A 21151-nucleotide genomic window follows, 5' to 3' on the forward strand; every position below is an offset into this window, starting at 1 on the left:
CGTGTCACATCCCCTCTTCTCCCTGGGTCTAGATTCCACAAAGAACCACCCAGAACGCAGTGTTTGTCTCCTGTTGAAGAAAAGAAAGCCTGAGTTCTTCCTTTGGCTGGGTTTTTCACCATGACTGGTTTTCATTAGCTTTTCAAGTGGAAAATCAATTCTGCCCAGTGGAAAGTTGCCACTTCTGTGCAGAGTCGTTGTTCATTTAATATGTTTTATGCGGAGTGACCCAAGTTCCAGTCTGCTGGCCGGGGCCCTGGGGAATGTGCCTTAGAAACCTTCCCGGCAGGTACCTTTGGAGGAGCAAGGGGCCAGTTGCCTCTCGTCAAGCCTTCAGGGTTGAGGAAACCTGGGAAACCTGAGCAGTCTGCCCTCCACCGCCCAGCCCCGCAGAGCCCGGCCGCCCTTCCCAGCCTCTCCCTTCCAGTCCAAGGCCCAGCTCACCTGGCGGAGAAGCTTCTCCAGCCCCTCTGCCTCCCAGCCTCTCCTCTCCTGGAGCTCAAAGCGGGGGAAAGAGAAAACTAAATCAGGAAAGGAATCCAGCTGCTACAACGCCAAGCCATGCCAATTTCTGGACCCAGAGGGGGCCCTCCTGGACACATCTCCCTCTAAAGGGCCAACTCTGTAGGGGCTGAGACCAAGGGCAGGCCCCCAGGCCAGCCCAGGGCATTGAGTGGCAGTTTAAGATATGGGTGAGAAGAAGACAGACAGGCGAGAAGTAGAGACCAGGAAAAGAAACCGGAAGACAGGAAACACAGAGACAGCAGAGCAGAGAGCAACAGGAAGTGGAGAGACTTGGCCAGTGGAAGTGGAAATGGCCGGCAGGGGCCAAGGGTGTTCAACGTTCCTTTGCCAGCTGGACTCCCCGTGCAAGGAGACGAGGAGAACTGAAGTCTCTACCAGGAAAATTCAAGCCTGGAGATAATTTAAGCTTTCCTGGGCCTCTGCCAGCCATCTCCAGGGTTTTGTCAAATTTTCCGCTTACGACCTTTGCATGTGGAAACTCAGCCTCCATCTTAGAAACCCCATCCTCAGCTCTGGCTTTTTCCAACGTTTTTGGTTATTCAGGAGGGTTTGTGAATGAAGATGTGGGATGAGGGGTTTATAGGGACTGGCTGGAGCTATACCCCTCCCCGCCATGCACACTCATTCTTGTGCAGAAGGCCCTTCTTGGGGTGGGGGCAGAGATGGGGTATGGGGATGTCCTGCTTTGACCCCTAGAAGAACAGGCATCCAGAGAGCCCCAGGGCACATTCCCTGTTGCCTGGAAGGGCGGCTCCTCCTCAGAGTACGTCAGGATTTTTTTCCCTACTTTATTGTGTAAATATAGAACCAAATCACACAATATATAAAGTATTCTATATGTATATATATTTTTCAGTTCATGGTCTTCCCCCGTCTCCTCTAATCCCACCCTTCTGAGGATTACTATTTTGATGTGTATCATTGATCTTTCTTTAACGCTTATGAAAACACACTGACCTACTGGCTTTTTTTCCCCAGACAAGACTAGGATACATATTGTTCCTGAACTTGCTTTTTGAAGAAATTCAGCAATACATCCCGGGAATTGTTCCAGCTCATGAAATGTGGATCTCACTCATTCTTTTTCTTTTTTTTTTGGTGAGGAAGATTCACTCTCAGCTAACGTCTGTTGCCAATCTTCCTCTTTTTTTTTCTTGAGGAAGATTAGCCCTGAGCTAACATCTGTGCCAGTCTTCCTCTATTTTGCGTGTGGGTCATCGCCACAACATGGCTTGACAAGTGGCATAGGTCTGCACCCCCAATCTGAACCTGTGAACTCAGGCCACTGAAGCGGGGTGCGCTGGACTTAACCACTACACCACGGGGCCAGCCTCTGACTTGTTCTTTTCTAACAGCTGCGTTGCATCCCGTCCTGTGGATGTAACACTGTCTTAGTCTATTTGGGCTACTATAACAAAAATATCACAGACTGGGTGGCTTATAAACCACAGGAATTTATTTCTCGTAGTTCTGGAGGTTGGGAAGTCCGAGATCAAGGTGCTGGCAGGCTGTGACTGGTGAGGGCCTGCTTCCGTGTTTAGAGACGGCCATCCTCTCACTGTGTCCTCACATGGCAGAAAGGGCAAGGGAGCTCTCTGGGGTCCCTTCTATAAGGGCACTAATCCCATTCATGAGGGCCCCACCCTCATGACCTAATCACCCCCAAATACCATCCCACTGGGGGCTAGTTTTCAACATATGAATTTTGGGGTGGGCACAACGATTTGGTCCATAGGAACCATGATTTGATTAACCAGTCTCCTGTCGATGGACATTCAGGTTGTTTCCAGGTTGGGCTGTTGTTGTTGTTGGGGTTGGGTTGGGTTGGGTTTTGCTATTATTTTACGCGACCCTGTGCTAATTACTGCGCGTCTCTCCTGGGGCATTGATTCTGTAGGACAGCATCCTGGAGCGGGCTCACCGAGTCAGAGGAAACGTGTGATTAAACTGTAGCAGGCACTGCCAGATAGCTTCTCAAGAGGATCCTGCAATTCACACTCCTTCAGAATGATCTCCAGCTCCAAGACCAGAGGGTGATAATTTCTCAGGGAAAGCCTTTTCTCGATTTCATTTCACTTTTAAGTAAAACATGTGAAATTACTTACTAAACTCTAAAGCGATTACGGCTCAGATGTCAGCTGGTGATGACTCGCTCCTTAAGTTCTAAGTCATAGTGCTTCCCATCCCCCTTCTACAGATTTTCCCAAGTCAGTGCCCAGCCAGGGTTTCTGGAAGTTCCTGGAGGGAGAGGGGAGGCGTTTGCAGTTGTAGGGTCTCCTCTGACTCCTCCCTCTGGGTGACCCTGAAATCCTTCCATTCTGGGTCATCTTGTAATCCCACACATGCTACTGTTCTCATGCCAGATGACCCCATATTGGGACTGCACCCTTTTCTTTTCTTTTCTTTTCTTTTTTTTTTTTTTGAGGAAAATTAGCCCTGAGCTAACATCTGTCACCAATCCTCCCCTTTTTTGCTGAGGAAGACTGGCCCTGAGCTAACATCCGTGCTCATCTTCCTCTACTTTATATGTGGGACGCCTACCACAGCATGGCTTGACAAGCGGTGCCATATCCGCACTGGGATCCCAACAGGCGAACCCCAGGCTGCCAAAGCGGAAAGTGCGAACTTAACCGCTGCGCCACTGGGCCGGGCCCCCGGGACTGCACCCTATGCTATAACACACCCTCCTCATACACAGTTATTCATGTGAACAGAATACTGAAGCTCTGGGGGAACTGGCAGGATTTACATCTTAGGATACACATAACTTAAATTTCAAAGTTCAATATGCCTATTGCTAAAAATTCTCCCAAACATTTCTGAAATGAGAGCTCTAGTCTTCTGATTTACTTGGTCCATCTGTTTCTCCCCATATCTCTGCCCCTCTCTCAGAAAAACAACTGCCAAAAATAATAATAAGTCCTTCCGTTTTCTAATATGCCGCAATCCAGTTCGGTTCTCCCCAGCTTCCACTCCCGGGTTTTGCTGCAGCACGAAGAAAGGGCCTTTCACAGAATGGGATTCACCCGCTTTCAAAAGGAGCAGGGCTTGTAAGTAGCACAAAGTTTTCGCTCCTTTCCACACCAAAAAGTTTCATTCAAGGGCCGGCCCGGTGGCTCAGCAGTTAAGTGCGCACATTCTGCTTTGGTGGCCGGGGGTTTGCTCGTTCGGAACCCCGGGTGTAGACATGGCACCGCTTCGCAAGCCATGCTGTGGTAGGCATCCCACATATAAAGTAGAGGAAGATGGGCACAGATGTTAGCTCGGGCTAATCTTCCTCAAAAAAAAATTATTAAATTTTTTTTTTTAAAAAAGGTTCATTCATTTAATCCATCCTCCACCCTGAGCAGAGCGTTTTTTAAAAACTGTAAATCAGATGGTAGCTCCATCCCTGCTGGTTCCCCAAAGCTGCAGAATAGACACCCCGCCCCTCCCCCGCGCCCTCGCCTGTGTCCTGCTGCTCCCAGATCTCTAAACCTACTTAAGGTTCTGTCACGTCCCCTTCCTCTCCTCTTCCTGCTCACGACACACACAGGCCCCCAGCCAGGGGAGGGGGGGCCTCCCCGAGGCCTCTTGCTCCCCTTCAATCCCTCCACCCGGCTCTCATTGGGGTGCACAGGGTCTCCTCTCCCCGGGGTGGGAACTGGCACAGATGATCACACAGTTTTCCAGATCTTTGTTCCAGACTTGGACCTCAAAACTCAAAGCCAAAACCCAAACTCTTATTCTCTGCATTGTGCTGCAATGATCCTCTCTTGAGGTGATGGTCCTGCTGCCCCAATGAGGGAGGGGCCCAGGGTGACAGGAAGAACCAGGAATAAGCATTTTCACAAATGCATCAGCTCATCTTCTCTTGGCGGAGACCCCCTGGAGGCCCGCTGGCTTCTCTCGGGGAATACTTTGATGAGCTCTTGGATGGCGGGGTAGGCAGACACCCCAAGGGGCATGCAAGAGGGAAGAGGGGCGGTTTGCATCTAGCTAACCACTGGGCTTCCACTGAGAGGGTGTCAGCACTCAGAGCAGAAGCGGGATTGCTCAGGATAATGAAGGAGCTTTTAGAGACTGTAGATTAAAAGAAAGGAAATGTGAAACAGAGAAGAGGAACTCTGAGGAAAGCACTGAGACATTTCAAGGGGATTTCTATGGGCATTTTGCTGTAGGATGACATCTTTCTGCATCTTCCTGAGCTACTGTGGCCGTGTCCTCACTGCTCTCCCACGAGGACCCACCCCCAACAATGCCTTCTCCGCACACTGACAGACCTTTCTGAAATGCAATCTGATTGTCCCCTTTCTGCCTAATACCTTTGGTGGCTCCCCATTGCCCTCAGAATAAAGTCCAAGCTTCCCAAATAGCCGTGAGACCCTTCATGAGGCGGCTCCTCAGCCTCTCTTCTCTCCGCTCCTCACCTGCAGGTATTCACTCGGCAACCGGAGCTGCCGCCCTTCCCTCACCTCCCTGGCCCTCCCTGCTGGGCCTTTGCACAGCCATAGACGTCCCACTGAACTCCCTGCTTTCCACTCCAGAAGCTTTTTTAATCCTCACAACCACCCCGAGAGGAGGGAGTCTTCACCCTAGTATTAGAATGAAGGAAACTAAGGCTTGGGGCATTTGGTCCATGCTGAGGCCATATAGCTTTAAAGGAGAGGATAAAACTAGGCCTGTCTGATGTCTTTGTCCCTTCCAACACACCCCTGCCACCAGGGCTGGCAGTCTCACCACAAGCGGTGTGTAAGAGGCACATCAGGATCGTTACAGAACAAGAGCATCTTAGCTCCAGTTATTGTGTCACCTTATGGGACTCTGAGACCAGGGAGTTTTGCTGATGGGTAGAATCAAGAAAGATCTAGAAAGATAAACACTGTATGATTCCACTTATATGAGGTCCCTAGAGTACTCAAATTCATAGAGACGGAAGGTAGAGTGGTGGTTCCCTGGAGCTGCGAGTGGGGAAATGGGAGTTACTGTTTACGGGCATAGAGCGTCAGTTTTGCAAGATGCAAAGAGTTCCGGAGATGGATGGCGGTGATGGTTGCACAACAGTGTGGCTGTACATAATGCCACTGAGCTGTACACTCATGTCATGTGTATGGTACCACATTTTTTTTTAAATATTTTTTAACCATACAATAAAAATTGCAAAGTTCATGGGCGAAATGGAGTTGGGGCCTAACACTTAAAAACTTGATCGATTACACACGAAAAAAAAGATAGGAACCTAATAAAAGTAGTAGCAGAGTTTTACACGTGTTAAATGGTTAAAAAATACATCAATACTACAACAAATGTGGTAGCTCACCTTGAAGTAAAAACAAAAGATCCAAAATGGATGTTCTCAAACTTTTTGGTCTCAAGACCTCTTTATATTCTTAAGGCGTTAGGGACCCCAAAGAACTCATATTATGTGGTTTGTATCTATAGATATTTTCCATATTCAAGGTTAAAACAGAGAAATGTTTAGCAAAAAAGAACACACAAGCACATGTTCCCACAGCCATCACAGTGATGACATCATCACATGTCATGGAAACTCGGGAAAACTCCACTGCACGCTCGTGAGAGAATAAAAGGGAAAAAGGCAAATAACGTCCAATATTCTATTATGAAAATGGTTTTGATCTCATGAGTCTCCTGAGAGGATCCAGGGGACTCCCAAACATTCGCAGGACACACACTGAGAACTGCTGATCTATTCTAGAATGAAGGCAGAGCCTCTGGCAGGGCCAGTGGAGAGGATGGGAAAGGGGGAGGCAAGGTTATCCAAATGGGAAGTCATGGACAGTCGGGAAAGTTTCTCCTGTGAGGAGCTATGGAAAGGCTGGTGGATGCAGAGAGAATGGCCCAAGAGACTCAGTCACGCCCACCCGACCCGGAACAGTGTCCCCCACAACTTAGCAATTGGGCCCAAGGCTGCCCGCACTCAGCTGCTCCCTGGACTACGCCTTCTGGACCTTCTGCAGGGTCCCAGACAGCAGCGAGGCTGTCCCGGTTGTTCTTGTATTAGAAGCAGGAAGGACCAGTTGGTTGAAAGCAGCTCTGCTGACCGCCAAGCCAGGGAAGGCAAGCCCTGCCCTGCGATGCTCCCGCAGACCCAGCTCCAGCGGCAGCCAGTTTTAATAAGGCTTATTTAAAAACAAAAACAAATCAGCTTACTCTCAGTGCGAAATGAGTTGTGTTTGGCCTTAATCCCCTGTGGTCAGTCAGCACTCGGCAGCTATGCCAGCTGTCCCGGTCCCCGCAGACCGCCTTAGTGAAGGTTACGTCCCCTTTCGAATAAGAAGCAGCAGAAATCCAATAATGCATTCTGTGCAGTGAAAACTTAATCCCAAATATCATTTTTACTCATATGAGGAAAGTCAACCCGCGGAAGATTCAATTCGACAAACACTGTCTCCAAATTGAGGTCATCCATTTTCTTAATTGTAACGTTGCTGCTTCTCGCACCAGCTTCTGACCAACCCCCGGGTCAAGGCTCTCTGATGGGTTTTCTTCATCAGATTTTCTGGTCCCCTCCTGGACTGTGAAGCCAGGACAGAGTGGGGATTGGCAGCATGCTCCCACTGATGCCAAGGGGAGCTCCCTGAACACCCAGGCATTTATGGGTCAGGAGGGGTCACAGGCATGGGGGCATCAAGTGACATGACGCTTTGGGGATGCTAGGATACTGGAGGAGCCTCTTGTGCAGGGGACGTTCTGGGCCATGTGGGAGAAATGGTGGAATGGCTGTGGAGCCTGAAAGGAGGGTCCCTGGATCGCCAGAGTAGGGCATGTATAGTCAGGGTTCTCCAGACAGAGAACCAACAGGCAGTACACAGAGCGAGATTTATTGTAAGGAACTGGCTCACATGATTGCGGAGGCTGACGAGTCCCAAGTTCTGCAGGGTGAGTGGGCAGGATGGAGACCCAGGAGAGTGGATGATGTAGCTCCAGTCCAAGGGTGAAGGCCTGAGGACCAGGAGAAGCACAGGTGTAAGTTCCAGTCCGGCAGGCTCAAGACCCAGAAGAGATGAGGTTTCAGTTCAAGTCCGAATGCAGGAAAAGTCGACACCCTGGTCTGAAGGCAGTCAGGCAGAAGGAATTCTCTCTTACTCAAGGGAGATCAACTTTTTTGTTCTATGTAGGCCTTCTACTGATGGGATGAGGCCCACCCACATTAGCAAGGGCAATCTTTACTTTGTTTTACTCTGGCCACTGATTTAAATGTTAATCTCACCCAAAGCCATCCTCACAGAAACACCCAGAATAATGTTTGACTGAATATCTGAGCACCCCCTTACCCCGTCAAATTGATACACAAAATTGGCCATCAGAGGCGCCCAAAGAAAAAGGGAGAAAAAGATTATCTGTGACTCAGTGGGGAAAGGGTAGTACTCACTCGGAAGCAAGGGAGAGCTGAAAACTGGGCACCCCCCCAAGGCTGGCGGTGGCGTCTGCGGCCGGGGTGTCCTCTGAGTCCTGCACAGTGGGGCCAGGACTGGAAGGCAGGCTAACTCTGTAGGGCCCACAGGGCCTGGACCGTTAGAAGCCAGACTTTGGGGCACTAATCGGCGCTCCCAACCCTGGACCAAGGAGGACAAGGCGGCATCTCAGACAAGGTGTCTGCACTCCCGGTTACCTTTCTACGGCTTTATTGATTCATGCGGAGCCCCTAAACAAGCAACGAGAGAAAATGACCTTCACCCCGGGTTAAAGGAACGGCTGAGAATCCAGAGAACCTGCTTGGGCCCCTGTACCAGGCAACACCTTGCAAGCATCATCTCATTTAACAGTGAGGAACGTCACGGTGGCCCTCCTGTAATTAATCATAATTAATTAAGACATCATAATCAACATAACTGAGTGCCTAGGATCAGCCTGAACCCGTGCATTTAATCCATTAAGGACGTTAATGGAACAACCCTGAAGGTAGCAGCCATGATGCTTCTCCTTTATTCTATGAATAAGGAAAGTGAGGCACATAGAGGTGAACTGACATGCGGTCAGACATTCTCTGAGGAGTAGAGCTGGGATTTGAAGTCCAACAGTCCTTCCAGAATTAACCACTCCACTCTGCCGCCTCCACGCATAGGTTGGGTCCCATGGGGGTTCCCCCATCTTTGGGTTATACACGGGGCACCCAGGAAACTGAAGTGAGAAGCACCACTGGGCACCGGCCAGAGGGCACAGCTGAGTGGAGTAGAAAGCAGGCTGCTGGGAGCTAAGGAGAGCAGACCTGCCTTCCACCTGGGACCCCTCTGGCTCCCGCCTTTCTCTTGCCGTGGCTCCAGTCAGCCTCCGGAAGAGGATGACTAGAAAATGAGGAGAAAACAGCTGCTACCTAACGCAAGGCTAAGGGGAGATGGCAGCTCTGAGGACAGTAGAATGGAGCCCCGACCTGCAGGGAGAGTGGACGGGCGGGGACTGGGTGGGCCGGAAGCTGCTTCCTGTCTGAGGGCCCTTTAGCCTCCTGTGCCCCCTTCAGGCTCCCCCATTACATCTGCAAACCCTGTGGTGACAGGGACTCTGTCTCCTCCCAGCACACAGCAGACGGCCCATCGCCCCAGGGGCCCGTGGGCTCCCAGCAGCCCGGCAACCCTTCCCAGGCCAGCCTCGGCCTTCTCCTTCTCCCTGAGGAACAGCGAAGTCTGCCCTCTGAGTCCAGAGCAAGCTCTGAATTTTAATTCTGGACTTAACTCCGTGGCGGTTGAGCCAGGAGCTGTTCGGAGATGGATTAGCAGCCCTGACATTCAGCCTCGAGTCTCTGGGAAATGCGACACAAATCAGCCTCTGCTAAGACCAGCCCTGGGGAGGTCTCCCGGAGACACAGGTCGTGCTGTTGGGGAGTGACCCCTCTAGGCCATTCACCATGATTTTGAGGCCACTCTGCCCTCCCAGGGGCAGGACTCAGCAACATGATGGGGAGGCAGCGAGAGGGGAAAGACACGGCAGAAATGAGAGGTATAACACCAAGGCCACAGAGTCCTGGGGCAGGAGGAGTTGCTCGTCATGGAATAGCACCGGCACACACCAAAACTGGGAGGGCAACAGGGCGTCTGAGGAATTGGGGCTTGTATTAGTCCGGGTTCTCCAGAAAACAGGAGCAACAGGAGAAGGTCCGAGAACCAGGAGAGCTGACGGGCTGAGTTGCAGTCGGAAAGTCAGCAGGCTCATGACCTAAGAAGAGTTTGAGTTTGAGTCCGAAGGCAGGAAAAGACTGGTGTCCTGGCTCAACAGTGAAGCAGGAGGAAATCTCTTTCCTTGTGGAAGGGTCAACCTTTTTGTTGTATTCAGGCCTTCAAGTGATTAGACGAAGCCCACCCTCATTCGGGAGAACGATCTGCTTCACTCAGTCTACCAACTCACATGCCGATCTCATCCAAAACCGCCCTCACAGGCAGACCCAAAATGACGTTTGAATAAATATCTGGGCATCCTATGGCCCAGTCAAGTTGACACATCAAATTAACCATCACAGGGCTCAAGGAAGAAAAGGAGAGGATACTTAGCACAAAACCACATCAGGGCTATGCAAGAGAAGCTCCCTTTGACCCAGCAAAGGCCTGATCATCTGGCAGAGGCCCCAGCCTAAGGCCAGGGCAGGTGCAGTGACTGCAGAAGTTATGAGGGACCCTGAGGAGGGCCCCTGGGAGGAGCGCAGGGTAAGGGAATGTGCAAAATATGTACAACCTGGGCCATAATTAATTAATTAGCTAATTAATTAACATGTAAATCCAAATTTTAAAGATTATTACCTTCTTTCTCTCATGAAACAAAACTAGGCTAAAATTTCTTTTTGGGATAAACACTGTAGCACAAATCAGTCATTCAATCCTTCTAATAATTGCCAGCTCATTTGTGGGGTGATTTCTTTTTTGTTCTGGCTGCCACTAGCTGGGAAGGCCCTGTCTGAGCCATGTTGACTATAGGAACTGCCTCAAACTCTTCCAAGGTCGTCCCTGTCAGCCTGTTGGTCACTAGGTCCCTGGCACCTGGTGTTCTGTTGCAGCCAGCGCTGCACAGCGTCCTGTCCATGCGTCACGGCTGGGCACACACACACCTACCATGTAGTCTGGGCACAGAGCCTCTGCTACTGTGGCTGCCTGGCTCGCCACCTGCTCTGTTGTGCCCACCAACGCCACCTACTCTGGAGCAGTGGGCAGATGTGGCACTCACACTTGCTGCCCCCAGCCACTTGGTACCACTGAGGGCTGCCAGCATCCTCTCCAGCATCACTCTCAGCCCTGGTAACCTCCTCCGGGCCGCCAGGGTGAATGTCAGGTGGTCGTTTGTCATCTCATGAACCTATACTTTTCACCACCTGGTATGAGAGGTTTTCAATATTTTAATCACAATGAAGCCTCACCGGTATGTCCTCACCAAACAACAGCCCTGAGTCAGAAGGACCCAGGAGGCATGAGGAAGGGGGTGGAGATAGAGGATGACCAATGAAGATGGGTTTCCCTACTGACTAGACAAGAGCTAGGCAGACTGGGAATCTAGAACAAAGGTCCCCAATGTCCACTGCAAAGATGGGGAATGAGCTAGAAAGAGAGGCTAGAAGTACAGATCTTCCCAGAGAATCTTCTAGACTGTGCATGTAACCATCTTATAGTAGGAATTAAGAGTAGAGTGCTGTGCATATTTACCACGTTCCATGTATCTACACCATGGAAAGTATTCCCCTAATAGTTTCCTTTGAATTTTGCAAAAAAGGCTCTTTAAAGAACATATTATTATCTCCTATTTCATGTGAGGATAGGAAAGCCCAGAGAGTTTGAATTTATTCATCCATCCCACAGATGAACACATCAGGTACTGTGCCAAGCGCTGGGTAATAACTGACCCAAATAGATGTGGGCTCTCCCCTCATGGAGCTTACGGTCTGGAGAGCCTGTCTGGCCTTAAAGAAATTAGCCCACAAATAAATATACAATTATACATTACTCTAAAATACAATAAAGGAAGGGCCAAGGGTGCCATGAGAGAGAACAACATGGGGGACCTAATGTAGGCAGATGACTCAGGGAAGCTTCCTTCTGGGGGAGCCTATGGTCACCCAGCCGTGAGTGGCAGAACCAGGATTCTAACCCCCCCTTGCTCTTCCTACCAGTTCCCATCACTAAGCAAACCGGAATGGGGGGACTGGTCAATTTCCCTTTTGATGCGCAGTCTACATGTCTTGGACACACGTCTTGGACATACCTTGGCTGCTGTGGCCCGTGTTTCCCACATCTACATTGCCACTTCTTGTCCTCCTTCAGTGTATGGGGTTGGGATAAGTCAGACATGGGAGGCTGATGATGGGACCATTTAGAAAATGTTGAAGGATAGCAAGATGCTTGGAGGCCCAGATTCCATTCCTGACTTTGCTGCTGACCAAGGATGAGACCGAGACATTTTGCTTTACCCAAAGTGTAAGGAGTCATGCAACGATCATAGCTGCCATTTACTAAGCCCCTGCCATGTATCAGGAGCTGAATAGCTGCACTGAATGAGCACTGTCATCTGTGGTTGATTGAATGTCAGTGCTGACCCTTGACTCCTCAGTGCACCCGGGCTCTTGACATGGACCAATCGTGGGAAGCCTGTGCTTTGAGATCCCTGGCACTGGGCTCAGATGTGTGACTTGCTTTAGCCAATGGGATGTTAGTAGATAAGGTGCAAGCAGGGGCTTGAAACGTGTTTGAGCAGTGGGATTTGCCCTCTTGTGTCTCTGCCATTGATATGTGAAGAGATTCCCCCAGGCAGCTGCTGCTGCTTCGGCCTGGGCCCACAATGAGATACATGGAGTCAGCCAGACACGCAGCTTGAAGCAGAGCTGCCCAGCGGAACTCAGCTACAACAGCTCGTCCCAGCCAACCCTCAGAAACGTTAGATGTAAATCTTGTATTCTTGTATGCCCCTGAGATGTGGCGCTTGATTGTTACACAGCAATATCTGGCCAATACAGTGTTTCAAACTCATAACAACTCTATGAAGTAAGTATTCTTCTCTACCACTTTCAGATGAAGATGCTAGAATTGAGATTTATACTCTGGCCTGTGTCATAAAAGGAGCAGTGGCAGAGTTGGGATTTAAATCTAGAACTTTCTGGGACTAAAGTCCAAAATGTAGATGTTGGTGCTGCTTCAGTAAACCCTGCAGTGATGCACTAATTTGGACGATGTATATGTGACGGTGTAAATCTGGATATGATATACTTGACCGCTGGTCCCTGGAGCCTGGTGCTGCCCAGCTGCGTAAGCTGGCCCCGATTGTTGTGTGAACTCATCAGTGATGCCACTCCACATTTTGTGTGTGTGAATTTTTGGTCCCGATTTAATAGTATTACAGTGGGGTTTACAGTATTATAATTAGCTAAAGGTCAAGAGCAATTTTTAGAATAAAACTTCAGTATGTTTGGGAAAGAGAGAAAGAATAAGGAAGGAAATGGATTGTATTTAAGAAGATAAAAATCCCCAAGAAGGAAAGAAGGAAAAAATGATGACTATCTTCATTTTGAGGAGCTGGAGTGGAGCGATCACTCCAACCGCAGGTCAGCATGGAGGCTCTTGCAGTTATAACCGGACAAGCGACCAGGTGACTTGATCCTGGGTGAAGGAGTTAACCTGGAGAATGAAAGCAGTGATGAGACCCCAGCGCCCCATCCGTGCTGTAAAGGAACTGGGTAAGGACATCAACTCAAGTTCAACGGAATCCGCCAAATTCTTCCTCCCCAGCTGAAGCTCCAGGCTGCAGAGCTCAACTCTGGGTTGGAGCCAGTTTCCAGTTAACTGGGCACCTCATCTCTTCTCCAGGCTGGGGCAGGGGGCGGGGGGCCCTAAAGGAGCTGGAGGAAGGGCCACCAGTAGGATCCTGTGTCCCTACAGCAGGAGGGGCAGCTCTGCAGTTGGGGCTCCTCCCTCCCCCAGGGCTCTGCAGCGCACACTGGGCAGAGGTGTGTTCCCGCTGCATCTGGGCCTGCGGCAGCCCAGGGGGGTGACGGACTGCAGACCTGGGGCGAGGCTCAAGAGACTCTGGAGAGGCTTCTGGTTCGGATAGAGACCATGTCGATGGGGGGCTGCGGGGTGCAGGTGGGGGCAAAACAGCAGGGATAGGAATCGGGGGTTGAACTACTGTGGGTCAGTTTGGGCTTCCATCTTCTGTGTGTGAACTGAAAGCCAAGAGGGAGTTCAATTTGTCTGCCAGAGGATGCGCCAACCCTGCCCCCACTCCCTGCAGGCTCAGCTGTTAAAGAAGGCCCCGGGGACAAGGGATCAGACCACCTTGGCATGGGTCAGGCAGTCTCTGGTGGCAGCAGGCCTCTGCTTCCTACACCCTAAAAACTCGGTAGTGGAAATTGGGGAAAATAAAGGACAACTGTGTGAGTCACCAAAATACACCACAACCATAGCCTTGACGACTCCTGTGTCCCCAGACTTGGCTCCAGAGGCCAGTTCTGCGGAGGGCGGGGTGCCCCTTGCTCTGCTTAGGCATCTGGGTCATGGCTTTTGAAGTGTTTGTTTCTGGGCGGGGGAAATGAAGCGGTGACTAAGCTTGGAAGTCATAAAGCCTGGTAATAAACCTATCAGTGAGGCTGTGAGCGGGCCAGCGGGCAGAGCCGGTGTCTTTGCAGCAGGCAAGGTCTCTTGCTTCCAGCTCCTCCAACAGCGCCAGGTGGTCCCTGATGCAAAGGCACTCAAAGCCACACAGCTCCCAAGGTCCTTTCTGATGGGCCAGGAGCATCCAGCTGGGATCCAGCTCAGAGGGCAGAGCAGGGCTGAGCCGGGGATGGAAGAGGGGCCAAGATCAGTGTGTCCAGGCGACCTAGACCTCGTCATTCTCTGAAGCCCTTTCTGAAACCATGTACAAGAAACACTGGGATTTGATGAAGGGTGCTCTCTCCCTGGGGATTTCCAGCTCAGCTCATTGCAACACCTCCTGCTTCCTGTGGATGGTTTTCACACACAGCAGCCACGAGACCGGCATTCTGAAGGGTCAGACCTCGGCTCAGCTCAGCCGTGTCACTAGGGCAGGAAGAAGCATCTCTCCCAGCCTCCATTTTTTTCAGCTATAAAATGAGAATGATAGTAGCACCTGCCCTCCTGACCCACGGGCATTTAGCGAGGCTCAAATGGAGTAATATATTCAGGAGATATGAAAAAGAGTGAAGAGCCACATAACGATGAAGAATAACAAGTCTTGAGTTCAACCCAACGGCCCTTTACCAATTGCCAGCTTCATACCAGGCAATGTCTGAGCACCAGAGATGCAGAGCTGGGGACAGAGGTGCATTCCAGCACTCTGCAGGATGCTTGGAGGAGACAAAAATGTATACTAATAGTGGCACTAACAACATTAATAATAATAATCACTCACTAAGTGCTCACTGTAGCCCAGGCCTGGGCTAAGTACTTCACATACATTTAACCTTTGAACTGCTGTGCAAGGCAGGCATTACTGTTTCCATTTGGCAGATGAGGAAACTGAGGCTCAGTGGGGTGAAGTCATTTGCCCAAAGTCACTCAGCTAAGTGGCAGGTCAGCTAACTTCAAAAATCTCTCCTCTCCAGGCGTGCACCTTCTTTTCTAGACTTACTAGCACACACCTGTTAGCCTCCAGCGAGCTCTGTGAACTTGGACTCATCCTGACTCTCTCCTCTTCAGCTCTGTCACCTGTAAAGTGAGGGGCTTGGACCAGGTGGTCCCTGAAGGGTCCCCCCGCTCTAGAAAACTGTGCTACTGGCCATCTCTAGATGCACATCTCCCGCTTGGGTGAGGAGGAAGAGGACTAGCAGGCCTTGTCCCGGCTCAGCTTCAAACTGGCTGTGTTACTTTGGGAGAGTCACTTAACCCATCTGGGCTTCAATTTCTCTGTCTTGCTAACTGAGAACAAAATGTGTTCCTCTTCCCATCTCACCAGCTTGCAGTAAGAATTAAGTAAAAGTAGTTGGCAGCTGCTCTAACAATGTGTGGGGGATGTTACCAGTACTCCTCACTATTATTGAGTGAGGGGCAAGGGAAACCAGCAGGGTCAGGGAGCCAGCCTGCAAACTTGGCACCCTCCCCGCGGAGCTGTGTGTGAGAGGCTAAGCTTCCTCTGTCAAACCTCAGGCCCCCCTTGAAAGCGGTTCCTATTATGTATTTCGTCGTTTAATTATTCTACTCGCTGACAATCGCCTCATGTTTACTGGGCGCCGGGTACGCAGCCAAACCTTACGTGTTCCTGCAGCAGTCCAAGGTCAAATCAACAAATCTACTAACTCAAACATTCTCTTTTAGTCTAAATAAGTCAAAACAGTTTATGGGAGGCGCCAAGGTTAAGAACATGAGTCAGACAAGCAGGGTTCAAATCCAATCTAAGTTGTTACTTGTCAGCATGACCTTCGGCATAACTTTCTAAGCCTCAGTTTACCCATCGGAAAAATGAGGATAAGGCCACAAATCTCAAAGAGACACTGGGAGCAGATGATGAGGTCACGGCCAGGCCTCAGTAAGCGGAGCTCCGTGGTGAGTGCAGACCCAGGCTGAGGGCCCGTGTGCTGGCAGGGGGCGATGGACAGCTAGAAGCAGACCAGGCCCCAAACTGTGCTGGTCTGGCTTAGAAACAGGAGTGATGGGCAGGCTGGCTCAGCGACTGGTTCCCTAGGAAGCCCCGCTTGGGCCAGGAGGCTTTCTCTGGAGACACTTTCTCTCTGTCCATGCATTCTGCCCCCTCCCTCTCTCCCTCCTTCCTCTCTTCTTTCCGAACTCCTGGATCCAAGAATGGTCTTATGACTCCAGCAAAAGGCTGCCTCCACTATGTCAAACCAGAGTGTCCTGCCCCAGGGAGGGAAGGGCAGTGACTGGAGACGCTGCTGGTGAGGGAGGGCTGCTGGCCCAGCCGCTGCAGTAAACACAGAACCTCTCTGAGGGAAGAACCTTCCATCCGGCCGTTCTGTTTGTGTGAATTCTCCTCTCTGTGGCCATGGCACTCAAGGTCCTCTGTGAGGCTACCAAGGCACAGACTGCCCTGCGGGGGAAAGGGGGGGTCCCTGAAGAAAAACCAACAGGGAGCAAGGGAGAGCTGGCCCGGTGGTGCAGCGGTTAAGTGCACACGTTCCACTTCGGCGGCCCGGGCTTCACTGGTTTGGATCCCGGGTGCAGACATGGCACCGCTTGGCAAACCGTGCTATTGTAGGCATCCCACATATAAAGTAGAGGAAGATGGGCATGGATGTTAGCTCAGGGCCAGTCTTACTTAGCAAAAAGAGGAGGATTGGCAGCAGATGTTGGATCAGGGCTCGCCTTCCTCAAAAAAAAAAAAAATTAAAAAAATAAAGAAGGAGAGAGGGAGATGGAATTGGCATTTTGTCCTCAGTCAGCCTGAGGCAGGGCTTCCTCCAAGGGGCTTCCAGGCCTGGCTCCTCATGCCAATGTCCAGGAGGCCTGTTAGAGGCCGGACCCCGGGCGGCCCTGAGGTGCCGAGTCAGGTCATCCGAGGTGGGGCCTGGGATTACAGACTGAACGAGCTCTCCAGGTTGTTGCTGCTGGCCACTCGCCACACGACTCTAAGAAGGATGCTGGGGCACAAACATGAAGTTATTGAAACACACCCATCCCAGACTGAATACTGATCTCATTTAGTGCTTTTTCACCTGTGATTACTTTGCTCTCCTTTCTTCTGCTCAAGAGAGCTGAAACAATAACAGTCACAGTGAGGGGAACGAGGGTGACGTTGTGGCACCTTCCTCATCTAGAGCTGTTGGCAGAGCTCAGGGTCAAGGGGGGCACCTGGGGGCTCCTTCCAGCTCATCTACATACAATGAGCCCATAAATCAGTCGTGTTCTTCCTGCCACACTGCCCTCTCTGCTCTGGTGGCTTGTCACCAGGCCCCAGGTTGGCCTGGGCTCCCTGGGACGAGCTTGGGGTGGGGCCGTGGGAGCCGTGGCCTGTCCTGCGGGAGGTGACCCAGGTTCTGGAAGTGTCTCCGCTGTCTTCCTGCTCAGGTTGGACCCGTCTCCCAGACAGGTGAGCAGCCTCGCTGTCCAGCTGGCTCCCACAAGCGAAGGTCATAGCATGCCCTGGCCCAAACTTCCACTCATCTAAAAACAAACACACTGACCCAAGCCAGGCCTCCTTTCACCGCTGTGGCACGTGGGGCAGGGTCTCTCACCCAGCTAGCGTTGTCTGTGAAACGGAGGGAAGAGCAACACCGACTCCGAGGTGCTTTCAGGGAGATGAAAGAGAAGACGCTGCTACAGAGCAGGGGCTCCTAGAAAGCCTTCAGCACCGGCTCCTCCCCTTCCTCCTGCCCTCCTTCCCGCCTTCTCCCCTCCATGTTGGTTCCCGGGCCCTCAAGGAAGAGGCTGCCCTCCACCTTCCCAGCAGGCCAAGCTCACGCTCTGGAAGCTTCTCCCACTTCTTAGAGGGCTCGGCCCAGCAGAGGTTGGCTTTTGTGACTTGTTAGGTTAGAGGATGGTGGTGACTACAGGAAGCCTACTTCCCCTGGGCTTTTGCTCCCAGGAAAGTTCAAGACTCTTCTGCAGCAAAAGATGTCTGAGCTACGGCTTGAAACAGCTGTTTGGGCCAAACATTAGTTATTCAGTCAACAAGCGCTTAATGGTCCCCTGGTAGCCAGGAAACTTAGGGAATATAGAGATAAGTCCTTTCCCAAGGGGCTCTCCGGGGCCAGGGGAGACACATCCTCATATCCACCTATTAAAGGGCTGCAAGTGCTTCCAAGGACATCTGCAAGAGCGCCAGCAGGGCCCAGGGGTGGCAGTGGGAATTCCTGCCTGAGAAGAAGGGATCAGGACAGGCTTCCCGGATGGGGGACCTCAATGTAAGAATTAAGGAACGAGTTCAGAGTTGGCCAGGCAGAGGTGGAAGGGAAAGCAATGGCATGGAGGCATTCAGGAACCACGAGGGTTCGGTGTGGTGGAGCAGAGGGTGACCCCCAGGGGTTCAAGGTGGTGGAGCAGAGGGGGACCCCCAGGGGTTGAGTGTAGTGAAGCAGAGAAACAGGCGGCGGGGTAAGTAGCTGGAGACGTGGAAGGGGGGCAGATCGTTGAGAACTTGTGGGTGTTCTGGGGTGGGAAGATCCTGGGGTCAGAGACATGGTGTGGTTACATTCATCCATCATGCAGTGTAGACTAGAGGGGAGGCTGGAGGCCTTGAAGCTTGAGGGCCACAGCTGGGACAGGCCGGACCTGGAAAGTCAGTGTGTTCGGCTACCTGTTTCCCTTTCATTTGTTCCAGAATAAGAATCCACTTATCAAGGAGTAGGGTTCAATTCATAATACTTCCAGTATTTCATGAGAACCTTAAAGGACCACCCCCACCCACACACCTCCATGCATATGCTTACACACGTGCACGCACGCAGAGCCAGGAGAGAACTGTCAATAGCAACTAGAAACCAGCCCTTGCCCTCCTCGGGGTGGGCATTCCCTGCCATCCCTCTTCTCAGCACACAATGGCTTCCCCAGCTGGAAAACTGGGCCTGGTGCTGAGGACACCTCCAGGCAACTCAATAGTCATCATCACATGAATTTTCAGAGTTGAGTTTTTTTGGGCCCGTGAGCCAACTTTAAGGCAAGCATTTCCCATCTTCCTGAATCACTGGGACCCAAAAGAAAATAAGAAACCTAATATTCAAGCTTCTTCCCCCTGGAGAAGTTGAAAACTTTGACCACTTCTTCTTTGCTTCTGCTGCATCTAATTCAACTGTGCTCAAGCCTGAGAGTGTACAGGAATCCCCTGTTGAAACGCCAATCACTGGGTCCCACCCACAGACATTCTAGTTCCACAGCTCCGGAGCGGAGCCCAGGAATCTGCATTCTAAGTTGTCCTGTGGTCAAAGACTGAAGTTTGGCATCCCCATGATTCACAAAAGAATTGAGCCAGAGGGGCCTTTCTGCCCTCCTCTCATTTTCCCCTTTCCTTGTGTGATCTCACCTAGTGATTGCATCATTGAAGGCATCTGATGAGCCAGAAAAGAAGACATTTCTCAACTGCTGTAACTCAGCCGGAATCCTGGCCTCCATGCACAGGGAGACGTACAGTGACGTGGCAGATGTTGGCTGCCTACCCAACAGCCATCCCCTTCCCTGGTCCACACTTCCAAGTTCTTTCTGGCTAAATAGAACCCAGTTCTGTTCAGGAGTCAAGTGACATGTGTTTCATGGCAGGTGGGGCCCAGGCCCTGGCCTCAGTCCCAGGGAGGGATCCTGACTGACCTAAACAAGGGGTTTTCAACCCCGAGTACACATTAGAGTGTCTGAGAAAATTTTAAAGATACCCATGAATGGGGGCTGGCCCCGTGGCTGAGTGGTTAAGTTCACGCACTCCGCTGCAGGCGGCCCAGTGTTTCGTCGGTTTGAATCCTGGGCGCGGACATGGCACTGCTCATCAAGCCACACTGAGGTGGCGTTCCACGTGCCACAACTAGAAGGACCCACAACTAAAAATATACAACTATGTACCGGGGGGCTTTGGGGAGAAAAAGGAAAAAAAAATAAAATCTTTAAAAAAAAAAAAGATACCCATGAATGGATCCCATCTGGGGTCAGTTAAAGCAGAGTCTGTGGGGCTGGGACCTTGGTGTACTTACTTTTTCTTTAAGCTCCCCAGGTGAGTCTAATGTGCAGCCACACTTAAGAATCAAACATTCACAGTAATAATTCCATTCTCCTTGCCAGTGACTGACTTGAGAATGAACAGAAGGCATGGTTATGGCACAAAAGGAGACATAAAAGGAAGTCTGCCCCATTATTCTTCACGAGGGACATGAGGAAAAGATACGTGTTCTTCTGACCTTCTGACTCTCGGACATTGTTGTGTGAGATTGATGGCAGCCATCTTGTCACCATGAGGGGCAAGCTTTCAAAGGTTACTCTGCTGACAATGGCAGAGCAAAAACATGGCAAGACCCTGGGTTCAACTTGCCATTGAAGTCTTGCATTTGATATAGAACTGCTAAGTTCACCAACTCTGGAGCCACCTCAATCTCTGGACTTCTGGCGATGTGAGATAGTAAATATTCTTTACTGCTTAAATCACTGGTTAGGTCTTTTTTTTGTTGTCTTTTTGGTTGTTTTGTTTTGTTCTTGTTTTGTCAGCCAAAAACATCTTACGTGACACAAGAAGACAAGAAATTCTAGGAGGCTGCCTCTTGGTTCCAATTGCCCTTCTAACGATACCCTTCCGATCTTTCAGTAACAAAGGCCCCCCCTCCCTTCCACAGGACCTAAACTGAATCTGGCTCCCTTAGGACTCCAGAGACGCTGGACACCACATTGATTAAGCCCATGGGCTCTGGCACTGAAGTCAACCTGCCTGAGTACAGACGTGCCCTCCACCATTGACTAGCTGTGTGCCTTCTGGTAGTGATTTAAGCTCTCGAAGCCTCAATTTGCTCATCTGTAATTAGGGGATAATTTTACCTATTTCCTTTTACCTATTTACCAAATGTTTGGATTTGACATGTGGATTTAATGAGATAATCCATGCAAAAATCCATTTAACAACCTTTTGGATGCCTATAAGTGTTACTACAAGTATTGAGTCAGACATGAGGAGTCTGAATGACCAGAACATTCCCAACTTTTCAGTAAAGGAAATTCAGTAGTGAGACTAACTGTCTTTCTATGTTTGTGATTGGAAAAGTCAAGAAAAAGCCTTTGCC

General features: G+C 50.7%; 1 long non-coding RNA gene across 4 annotated transcripts in view; it reads left to right on the forward strand.

Moving 5' to 3' along the window:
* LOC111773020 (uncharacterized) overlaps positions 1-21151 on the forward strand; it is an 89698-nt gene that overhangs the window by 64425 nt on the left and 4122 nt on the right. For 2 of the 4 annotated variants that reach the window (XR_011436422.1, XR_011436426.1), the window contains exon 6: positions 2423-2657. The exons of the other annotated variants lie outside the window; for them this stretch is intronic. This is a non-coding gene — a long non-coding RNA (uncharacterized lncRNA). Of the gene's footprint in view, positions 1-2422; positions 2658-21151 lie in introns of those variants that run through there. 4 annotated transcript variants of the gene reach the window in all.

The sequence above is a fragment of the Equus caballus genome, chromosome 1 (genome assembly GCF_041296265.1).
Source record: "Equus caballus isolate H_3958 breed thoroughbred chromosome 1, TB-T2T, whole genome shotgun sequence".
NCBI classification, from domain to species: Eukaryota; Metazoa; Chordata; class Mammalia; order Perissodactyla; family Equidae; genus Equus; species Equus caballus.